Source organism: Phalacrocorax aristotelis, chromosome 10 (assembly GCF_949628215.1).
Source record: "Phalacrocorax aristotelis chromosome 10, bGulAri2.1, whole genome shotgun sequence".
In the NCBI taxonomy this organism is placed as follows: domain Eukaryota; kingdom Metazoa; phylum Chordata; class Aves; order Suliformes; family Phalacrocoracidae; genus Phalacrocorax; species Phalacrocorax aristotelis.
Window position 1 is genome coordinate 5,342,287 of NC_134285.1, and position 11,459 is coordinate 5,353,745.

Sequence of the window (11,459 nt, forward strand, 5' to 3'; positions counted from 1 at the left end):
AAATTGAAGAATGATAAATCCCTTTGTGGATGCCATCATTCCTCAGTAATGTGAACTCTAGTATGCTGGATTTCAGAATAGAAGGGATTTTAACATCTGAAATGAAATAATCTACATAGAGTTTAACCTGTTTAATTTATTGCCAGTGTTTGCCAGCTTAGCTTTCCTGATGTATCCATTTGGACCATTCCACTTTATAATTGGTCTTCAAATACTTTACCTCAAAATGCAATGGCTTCACTGTCTGTAGAAGACATTGTGCTTATTTAGAGAATAATCTGTAAATAGAATCTTTGCTATTCCTAATTAGGTGTTTCTCAATGTTCAGTCTTGCTTCCCAATAAAAATAATAGGTTAGTATTCTAACTCAAAAAGAAGACATGTTTGTGTACATTTTTTAGCTTTGAAAGTTAGTGAGAGTTTGCAATATAGACCAAAATTGCTTTATCAAACCTTAAAGAAACCATTACCTCACAAGCTGGTGTAAAATTCTGACCTTATCAATGGGTCATGACTGATATCATGATTGATAATGTAGCCATTTGCTTCAGGGAGAACAGAGGAGGGGAAGTTGCTATTGCACAGTGGTTGATTGTTCTCAGTTTTGCGTGAATCCAGTGGTCATTGTTGACCGCAGTAGCACTCAAAGAATTATTCTGATGTGCAACAAAGAAGGAAAACAGAGGCACTAACAAGCTCCAAATTCTGAGAGAATTGTCGAGAGAAAACCAAGATGGTTGCTTGGGGACAAGGACAAAGCCAGTAAGGAAGGAGAATTACAATTAAATCTTAAAAAAAAAATGTTCCAGTTAAATTAATCTGTAAAACGTATTGCAAAACAAGTTAGTTTGGAGTGTCCATACATCTCTTATCTGACAAGAGAAAGTTTGCTTTGTGGCATTCTTTGAATAACACTTGCATCTTGCTTTTTCCTTCGCAACTCTTGACTTCAACTTTTCAAAAGGAGATTTACACAATATCTCAGACACCCTACAAACATAGATTAATAAAAAATAAATTGGCCTTGGATGTTTGCAAATCTCAAAACCATATGTTCAGAGAGTTCTTTCATTCTATCATAATTAATTTTTTACAAAATGAGTAGCTTTAATCATTTGGATACCTGGATAGAGTCTGAATCCTGCTATGAGCGTTTGAAGTCTCAGGGAGTTGTAGTAGATCAAGAAAAGATTTCATAGATGTGGCCTTTCTACTTTCACTATATACATCTGTTCTAAATAATATTGAGACTAATTCTGCCCTTTGCCATAATGATATAAATTCAAAATAAAGCCTTAATACTGCGAGGTCTTAGTATATATATTCAACTTCAGGCAAGGGACAAATCCTGTGTATTACAGCAGTAATATATGCGTGCTTAAGTTCCAGCAGATGAATATCTCTGCAGGATTTAATTTAAGCAGACACCCCTAGTTTCAATGAATGTCACCTAGAGCAGAACTTGGTGCTGTGGTTGGAGACATTGTGCCTTGCTTACTGTTATTGGTTGATCTCTCTAACAAGTCTCAGGGGCTTACAGTCACTTAGTGTTCATTATTTTGGCAAAAACTCATTAAAAAGGATCCTTAAAAAATGCTGTAATATAGGTGATTATAAAAACTCTGAAAAAAAGAAAGAACAACGCATATTAAATTGCTGCTTAAATACTACAGATGTAGAATTTTTCAATTACAAAGCAGTTTAAATTATTCTTAGCTACTTTAATATGTATTTTTAAGTAATATACACAAATGTGTCCCTAGAAAAACATCAAAAGGTTAAAAAAAAAAACAAAACACCTTGTTTTATTCGTACTTGCTGGCTAGTTATACTTTGCACTGGCTCCCTGATAAACATGTAAGTGGAGAGTAATTCTGAAAAAGAAAAATGGAAAAGAAGCTTTCCTTCTAGCCCATTGCAGTATATCGTCTTATGACACAGCTAAGTATAGCTAATTTATTTGGAGCAAAGGGGTTATTAAGATGAAGATTAATGCACAAATAACTCTTATTCCTGGAAGCTTAGTGTGATGTATAAACTCACAAAATCTGTTGCATAGGAGGGTTTACAACTGTGCTCAGTGTAGCTGTGATCTTTTTATCAATGCAATAATACTGAAGGTACTCTTCCAGAAGCTGTTGCAGAATAAGGGGGGAGGGCCTGGAGTTTGTTTTATCACCAAAGTGTGTGTTGATCTGGGCTGGACACCAGGTGCCCACCAAAGCCGCTCCATCACTCCCCTCCTCAGCTGGACAGGGGAGAGAAAATATAATGAAAGGCTTGTGGGTTGAGGTAAGGGCAGGGAGAGATCACTCACTAGTTACTGTCACGGGCAAAACAGACCCAACTTGGGGAAAAGTAACTTATTACCAATCAAATCAGAGTAGGAAAAAGAGAAATAAAACCAAATCTTAACACCTTCCCCCCACCCCTACCTTCTTCGCAGGCTCAACTTCACTCCTGATTTCTCTACCTCCTGCCCTCCAGCACCACAAGGAACGGGGAATGGGGATTGCGGTCAGTTCATCACACGTTGTCTCTGCTGCTCCTTCCTCCCCCGGGAGAGGACTCCTCACACTCTTCCCCTGCTCCAGCATGGGGTCCCTCCCACAGTAGTCAGTCCTCCATGAACCTCAGCATGAGTCCTTCCCACAGACAGCAGTTCTTCACAAACTGCTCCAGCGTGGGTCCCTTCCATGGGGTACAGCCCTTCAGGAACAGGCTGCTCCAGCGTGGGTCCCCCACGGGGTCACAAGTCCTGCCAGCAAATCTGCTCCAGCATGGGCTCTCTCTGTCCACAGGTCCTGCCAGGAGCCTGCTTCAGTGTAGGCTTCCCACAGGGTCACAGCCTCCTTTGGCACCCACTGGCTCTGGCATGGAGCCCTCTATGGGCTGCAGGTGGATAGCTGCTCCACCATTAATCTCCACGGGCTGCAGGGGCACAGCCTGCCTCACCATGGTCTTCAGCAGGGGCTGCAGGGGAATCTCTGCTCCGGAACCTGGAGTACTTCCTCCCCTCCTTCCCTGACCTTGGTGTCTGCAGGGTTGTTCCTCTCACATACTCTCACTTGTCTCTCCAGCTGCAATTGCGGTTGTGCAGGGTTTTTTTTCCCCTTCTTATATATGTTATCCCAGAGGCTGGGATAACAGTTGCTGATACCACTGTTGCTGATGGGCTCAGCCTTGGCCAGTGGCAGGTCTGTCTTGGAGCCAGCTGGCATTGGTTCTGTCGGACATGGGGGAAGCTTCTTGTGGCTTCTCACAGAAGCCATCCCTGTAGCCCCACCGCAACCAAACCTTGCCATTCAAACCCAGTAGAGTGTGTACACTGGAAGAATAATAACTGCATCTAGGGTTCAGGATCACTTATGATTGCAAGAGGAGTTAGTACCATGAGTCCATGCTGATAGGGACAGCATGGAGAAGTCACTAAGCAACTCATGGGAATTGTTTTTTCTTCTGTTAACTGTGTTTTATAAATGGCTAGCTCATTACGGAGTGCTTTTGTTTTGTTTTGCCTTTCTTTGGAGAACTGAGTATTAGGTAGAAACAATATTGTCATTTTCAGTAGATCCAGGATCTTGTCCTGAATAACCCCTCTGTAACTTTCTACGTACATCTTATGTGTATCTTATGTCTAGTACAATAATTCGCAGTAATATATTAGAATGTCCCTCTAGTAAGGTTAGGGGTAATAAACTGTTGTTAGTAGTTCCAAGGTCAAACGTAGTTCTTCTATGAAAATAAAAGATAGCACTGCATTATCTTGTCAAGTTAATACAGTGTGATAGAGCATCTCAGGCAGCACATCCTGAAAGACTGTAAATGTCTAATAGATTTAGGAAAACTGTACCTCAGGGAACATATTAGGAAGAATTCATCAATGGATCAAACCTGTCTTGGAGCCTTACTTACTGGGGACAAGCACAGTTTTAAATTATTACTTTCTTAAGAAAAGCCTCAAGACAAATTGTATTTCTTAGATTAGTTTTACGAGAATGGGTCAATAATTTCTATTGGAGAGTTTCAAGTTTTTTGTGTTGCGTTGGGTTTTTTTAACACTGGCATGAGCAATTTCAATAATTTGAACTCTGTAATTAAGTTTTGAGTTTTTTCCCAAATGATTTTCAAATTGCTTAATTTGCTGTTTATAGTCTGTCATTCTTTACAGATGAAATTGGACATATTTGTGAAGTCTTAGCAGTGTGCCTCTAATGACAAAGAACTTTAATTATAAAATATGGGTTTGCAAGTTTTGCATTAATTTGACAAAATTAACAAAGTGTAAATCTTGTGCGCACGTTCACACACATATAGAACATCAGCAAGTTTTCATCCATAGATGTGTCTCAATGTATTTAAAAGTTTGGAATCAATACGGTTTTAAGGGTAATGGCAATGAATAAGAATTCTGCTATTCTGTGTGCTTTGAGTTGTTCCTTCTACAACTAGTCCCTGTGAAATCAGTTACTCTAGATTTACAATGTGACCAAAGTAGAAGAAACTGGCTTCTATTTTTCATATATGGTTGAATTTAAGTCCTCTCGTGCAATTTATAGGGACTTCAACTGTTCTGGAAAACTCGTTTCAAGCCATATGGCCCAGGGTTTTACCCTGTGGACCTTATTCTCCATTTTATTTTTCAGCAGAATTTCATTAAATTCAGTGGAGTCTTATCAATGTAAAAATGGTATGATGAAAAGGCAGTTCATGCTCTGTTACATTCTAAAAAGTCATGCAGCTAGAGAGGAGGTACAAGTATGCACAAACATGGAGTAACTGAAGAGTGTAGCTTCAGAAATTTGTAGGCCTCCAAGCTAATAAATTCTATGTGAACTTGTTTTTCTGCTTACATGCTTTATAGCTATGTTTTTGTCCCAAATCCCCAGAAGAAATGCCTAAAAGGAACTTGGGCAGACCTTGGATGCCCCAGTTCAGAAGTGCGTTCTTCAAAAGTTTCACTTTAAGCTACATGAGGTTTTAACAGAAGATTTGCAAGGCATTTTAAAGTTGCCATTTTACATGTGCCCAGAAGTAGGCACACTTGATCTTGATCAGGATCTTTCTTTTCCTGTCACCTTTGACAAGGGGCAATTTAAAACCTCCAAAAGCAGCTTCTTATATTTAAATGTCCATTGAGTGACATTCATAAACATTCCTTGGAGCAGAGGGTGGAATTCACATTTCCCAAATCTAGTGCCCAAATTCGTACCAAATTTTGTAACGAAGTTGCAGAATCATGCTCCTTTTTGTCCTCTTTCTCTCTGACATAGTTGATCCTTTCTTATAAAGTTTTTCAGCTTCAACTGCAAAGAAGGCCACTCCTAAAAATCAGAACCTTAAAAGCTTTCGATTTTTTCAGGCTAACCCTTCTGTAGATGCTTCACCCATTAGTTGGTGGCGGCATCAGTGTCTATGTCCAATAGCATTTTAACTTGAATCAGGAGTGGGCTTTTGAAGTGAATTTACCAGCTGTCCATATTTAGCACGCTTTGGTTTGCATTATGGAGTAGTCTTGGTTCATGTGAACTCAGTTTATTTCAGATAAAACTAAACAGAAAGAGATGCTCAAGTGTTCAATTCATTGGATCAGACAAGAACAAGTCTGAAGTAAATGCCTGTGAGACACGCATAGATGCCGGGTCCTCAGCACCAATTGTTTCATTTTGTTGATTTACTCCTGTTGCGTTGCACTGACAAATTTTTGTAAGACTTCATTCTTCTAAAAGAAAAGCAGGGGCGTCTGTTCCTTTTCTAAAAAGGATAACAGTTGAGCTTGGGAAATATTGTAGGCTATCAATCCCAAACCGGGATAAGCATGTTCTGGAATCTGCAATTAGAAGTGTAAAACCTGGAAAGAAATGAAATTTAAGACACCCGTCTCTAATATTTTCAACTGGCTAGCTTTGGTGATTACCTTCTCAACTTGTTGGCTGTTCAAAATTCCATGTTGAGGTGCTTGACTTTCTTCTGTGCATTGTATAAATAGTTAAAGCACTTCGCGTGCAGTTATGGATTCTACCAGTTCCTAAAAGTTAAAGCTTGAGATGAGCAGTGCAATGTCTATGGCTCTTTTGTGAATATAGCCTTTAGTTTAGATATTGTGTTTATTAAGAACACCTTAACAGCTGTCCATAAGGTAGCGATTTATTTTTCAGGTGCACTCTTCCTTCAGTATAAATGTCACACTTAAAACCTGATTATATATTGACACTCAGCTGTATTAGCCGTACTATGTTTATGCTGTTTAAAATCATGATGAACTATAACACACAAATTGAACAGGAGAGCTTTATACCGGGGAGCAGATAAATAGGATTAAGTTAATAATTCTGCAGTTCTGGAGTAATTGCTATTTACAAAGCTCAAACTGTGGTCTACTGATGACATCATTAGAGCCTTGCTTTAATTAAACCCTGTATTGCCTGTGTTTCACTATGCCTCTTACTGTAATTTGATTTGTATAGGGCACTCATTTGTAAATGGGATATTGCTGCAGAAAAAGTCTTGCTTATATTTTTGGTGGCCTGTGGGCCACACGGTAATTAAGAACGAGTTTGAAGTTAAGTATGTGCTCAGCAGTTTTGTTGAACTGTTGCTTCTTTTATTCCCCTTCATTCAAATTCATGCCTCAAAGAGACATACTAAGGATCTGACTCTTGCAATCTTATTGATGTTGAGTAATGACTTAATTGCTAGACTGTTGTTTTCACATAGGTTATTCTAATCTCAGAACAAGAAAAAACAAATGCAGGTTATTTAGCAAGCTGTGTTCTAGCCTAGAATTCGAATGTTTTGACAGTATCACACAGAAGAGGAAACAAGATTTTATATTAGTCTTCATTATCAAATATAAGCCATGGTTTGCAGTGCGTGGAAAGGAATGGATGTGACTTCTATATCAAGCACCTATTGATTGTTGAGAACGGTGACCAACTAAAATGAATTTGGAGAAAAATACCATATAGCATTTTTTAATGATACCTGCCATTGTCAGATCTCTAATTTTGTAGTTCCCATAACAATATCCAAATGACTGAAAGCTCTGTACCATCGCTGTCCATTGAACCAACAGGATGTGGCAAGCTATTGCTCCGATATCCTTGTTTCTCTGAGAAAGGCAAGTGCTTTCAGCATCTGGCTTCATGTTTTGCTGTAGGAAAAAAAGCTTTACTGCTATTCACTGACTGTGTTTTCCCACCTATAAAACCAACAAAACCAAAATACCTGGTGTTGGGAAATTCTTACGTACTGTTTATAATTCAGCTCTCTGTTCTCCTTTGCATACCCAGAGAAATACAATACAGCTATATATCTGTTGCTTCAAAATCATAGCAACCAAGAAATAAAAATATTATTTTTGTTAATAACATTTTATTTCCAAGTGAGTTGTAACAGCTTAGGCAGAACAGCAGAATCCAGCACATTAAGAGGTTGAGGGACTATTTCTTTAAACCAATTTTAATCCTTTGGGATGCAAATAAATTAAGAGCGTATAACTGCCTTAAAGTAAGGAAAGAATATATTTGTGGCCTGCAACTTATGCCTTGCTAAGTTAGATATTAATTTCCCAAGACCTTTTATTAGTCTCCAAATAATAAAGCAGGCAGGTGTATGAAATAAATCTGAAGTTGTATTTTGAAGTCTGTTTGAACAGAGTGGTTTAGTCCAACAAATAGACGGGACTCATCCTCCATCTAGTGTGCTGACAGTACAACTAGTTCATTCTGCCTTGAATTTGTTGAGACATAGACAGGAAAGGGATTTAAAGATCGGGGAACATTGTTTTGTTTATCCTGCTGGTGATGAAACTAACCCTCTAAGTATCTGATGACAACCTGCTATTTTAGAGATAAAAAATGCCCAAGCTGTCTGTAAAACAGTGAATAGCCTACTTTGCAAGTAGCCATGATCTTTAATTTATTTATTAAAGTTATTCTCATAGAATATCTATGTGAAACCTGACAGCTTGATTGCGCTGGGGTCTTGCCCCAGGGCAGCTGTTTAGATGCATCATGGACACAGAATATCAACACAAAATAGTTTTGCTGGAGTAAAAACTATGTCTATCATGCTGTCCATATTTACCGTCTCAAGTGCACAATTCAACAGTTTTGTAAAATTGAATAGTATATGCCCCAATTCTCTCTTGGAATGTTCTGATGCTAGGAAACTATTGTATTTCTGTGTAGAAAGAGATGGATCTTTATTCCGTAGGAAGGGCTTGCCTAGAGCATTATGGTTTTTCCCTACCCATATGTTTAATGTATGTTCCTATATACAAATTACTCTTAGGTCAAACCTCTTCACAACTAGCATACTGCTATCCTTTCCAAATTGTCTTTATGTTAATCAAGCAATTTTTATTACCCCCCATACAAAACACTAAGCCAGGAAGGAAATAAGTTTGAGAATACATATTAGCATCCTTAAAATACACACAAACAAAGGTACATATTTATGTCAGGAAAATGTAATAGTTGTTCCAAAACCACGAATTACAAACCTAGAAAATTACATTAGTGTATTTGGACTTAAATTGATCAATGAGGCATGAAAACAGAGCTAGAGGACTGAATAGTCTGTCTACAGTGCCATTCAGTGAAACTTAAGAACACCAACAAAGAGGAAAATATATCTAGAGTTTTGCAGCCTACTTCAGTGCTGTGTAGCAAGGGAACATAGCATTGTCACTCTAGCAAAAAATAAAGAGGTTAAGAACCCCTGGATTAAGTACATAATTACAATGAAAATATGTTTGTAGCACTAGTTTAGATAGACCTGTGCTGTAAGCATGCTCTTTTTCTTTTCTTTTTCAAATATACTTTCTGCCAGTTCAGCGCATGCCTACACCATGAAATTGAATGGGGAACAGAAACCCCCAGTACAGCAGGAAAGGCCAGGAAAGCTCTGGAAGCAGAAGCAGCCGAGGACCTGAAATGGTCCATTCCAGGGCTACAGTGCTCCATGTGGTGGTTTCAGCTTGGTTTGGCACCAGCTCAGGTACTTCTGTTTGGTTCTCAGCTGTCTCCTGCACCATTCCATCACTGCCACAGCAACACAGGTGAGACTGTTTTGATGCCTTAACAATACATATCCAGGTCTTAAAACTTTGGATTTCATGTTGCCTGATCTACACTGCTATTAACACTAGACATTGTATTTGAAACTCCTTTCTATAAGTTTGGAGCTTTACCTGCAATTTAGCAACAGGCATGTACAGTCTAAGTTACATTTTAATACAGAACTCAATGTTTAATCAGTTTTATCTCAGAAAATAACAAATGGGTTTACTTGCAAATTTTAGGATTCACTTTTTTTTAGATGTAGCGAGAAGTTGGCATCCTTTTTACAAGTGCAAAATACAACTCCATCTTAACTATGAAACTGTGACCTGCTTCTCTGTAATTAATAGTTATCCATATGTTTGCTCCATGCTTTACAAAACACAGACTTCAGCTACATGCCTGCTGTTTTTTCCCTGTGGGCTTCATGTTCCATTCAGTGCAGAGGAGCGGTCACACTCACTTATAAGTATGTCTGCATAGCACAGTAAATCGGTGTGCAAAAATTCCCATGCAAGCTCTGAATAAGCATTTATGCCTGAACTTAGAAGCAGACAGTTGCATCAGAGCTGCAGCTGCATTGGGAAGTCCATTTAGGTTTGACTGCAGTGTGTTCAACACAGCAGTTGGACTAGATGATCATTGTAGGTCCCTTCCAACTGAACTATTCTATTCTCAATGTGGATTGAATCTTGCAGACACTGGCACCTAAAATCAAAGTCTCCAGTGACCTCTACAAGCTCATTTTTCAAAGATTTACAGCAACTAAATTTGGGCAAATTTTCAGAAGCATGGCAAAAGCCAAATCCCTGAGGTGAGTAATAGGTGCTTGCCAGTATCTCAGTTCCATGTTCTAGTGCACGAGGCTCAATGTTCATTCTGTCATTGAGTTTCCTCTTATATTTTTATAGTAAATTGTACTATATATAAATTGCTCAGTAATCCTTTATTTTTCTTGCTAGATCCTTTAGTTTACCAAAAAAACACCCAGCCAAACTCACAGCCTAGAAAGACCAATGGAGAAAAATCTTCAAATATAGATCTATTCTTAAGGTTTTCTAACTGCAGCCTATTTGAGAAGTTCATTGAAAAGTCTAGGTGAAGGCAGAGCGAGAGAGCACCTGTCTCTTTTAGCTGACATTGGAATAATTAATTTTATGAAAATGACTTCTATTGGAGGTTAATTTATTTTGGCTGACAGTCACATACATTAGTAGACATATCTAACGCTGCAGTCAGTCTGAACTTTATTTAGAATAGTTTATTTATATCTTTGGGTGATTTCATTGCAAAGAGATGGAAGACATTTAGGATCACAGGCGTGAACATTTTTTCCCAGTTTAAAAAAAAAACCAACCCACAAAAAATCAGAATTTTGACTACTTGAATGTTTTGGCCTTCTAATGTAAAATTATTTCTTTTCTTTCACCAGTGAAGCTTAAGCAGTTCCTTCAGATGACACAGTTGAGTTCTTTGCACAGTAAGCAAACACCAGGTATTTCTCCCCTAACCCTCCAGTGTGTGGCTGTAGGGACAAGGAGACATGTTGTGTGAACTCAGCATGTAAAGTAGTGTTTGTATGCAATTCAGATGACTTACCTGTTCTTCTGGTCATAATTTGGTGTTTACAATTGTCTTATACATAATTCACTGACACAAAAATGTCCAAGCACAATAATATAGTATGTGTATTTTAAATGGCTCAGATGTGGTAGAATGGAATGACTCCATACTTCAGAAAGTAGAGCAAACCTGAGACTATTCAGTGGGTTTATATGCTATTCAAGTCTGGAAAATCTTGGGAAATTTGTAAATTTCCCAAGAGATAGTTACTCCTTATGCTTTTTTTTTTATGCATAAGGATGGAATCTAACATAATTTTTAAGGCTTAGTTTTAACCTAGTTTTTCCTTGTGTTCCTAGTGACCTCAGCTAATCAAGGAAACAAAACCAGTGGATTCTGTATTTGTATAATTAAGGCAATGCTTGGCTTCCTAACTTTTTGTGAAAAGCAGGTTGATGGTATTTATGGAGAGAGAGAAAATGCTTATAAACATACTTCTTATAAACTTATAGACATGGATAAGTTGCCTGTTTTGACCACGTTGTCCAGTTTTCTCATGCACTGAAAGTCTCCTGATAGTCTGATGTGCTTACCGGAATAGGAGGTCTCGTGTTACCTGATTAGACTTGGGCATTCTGTAGAGTGGAAAACAATGATTCTTCCTACCCTGATATATGAACGACAAATGTTATATCATTCATTTTCATAACACTTTTCTGTGGCTAGGGTCCAACTGTTGGATGGAAGTTATTAATTTTAGTGACATCAACCTGTTAAAGTTGTACCACCTGTCAGTGGTACAAAGCCAAATAATCTTTGTATGTGAGCTGT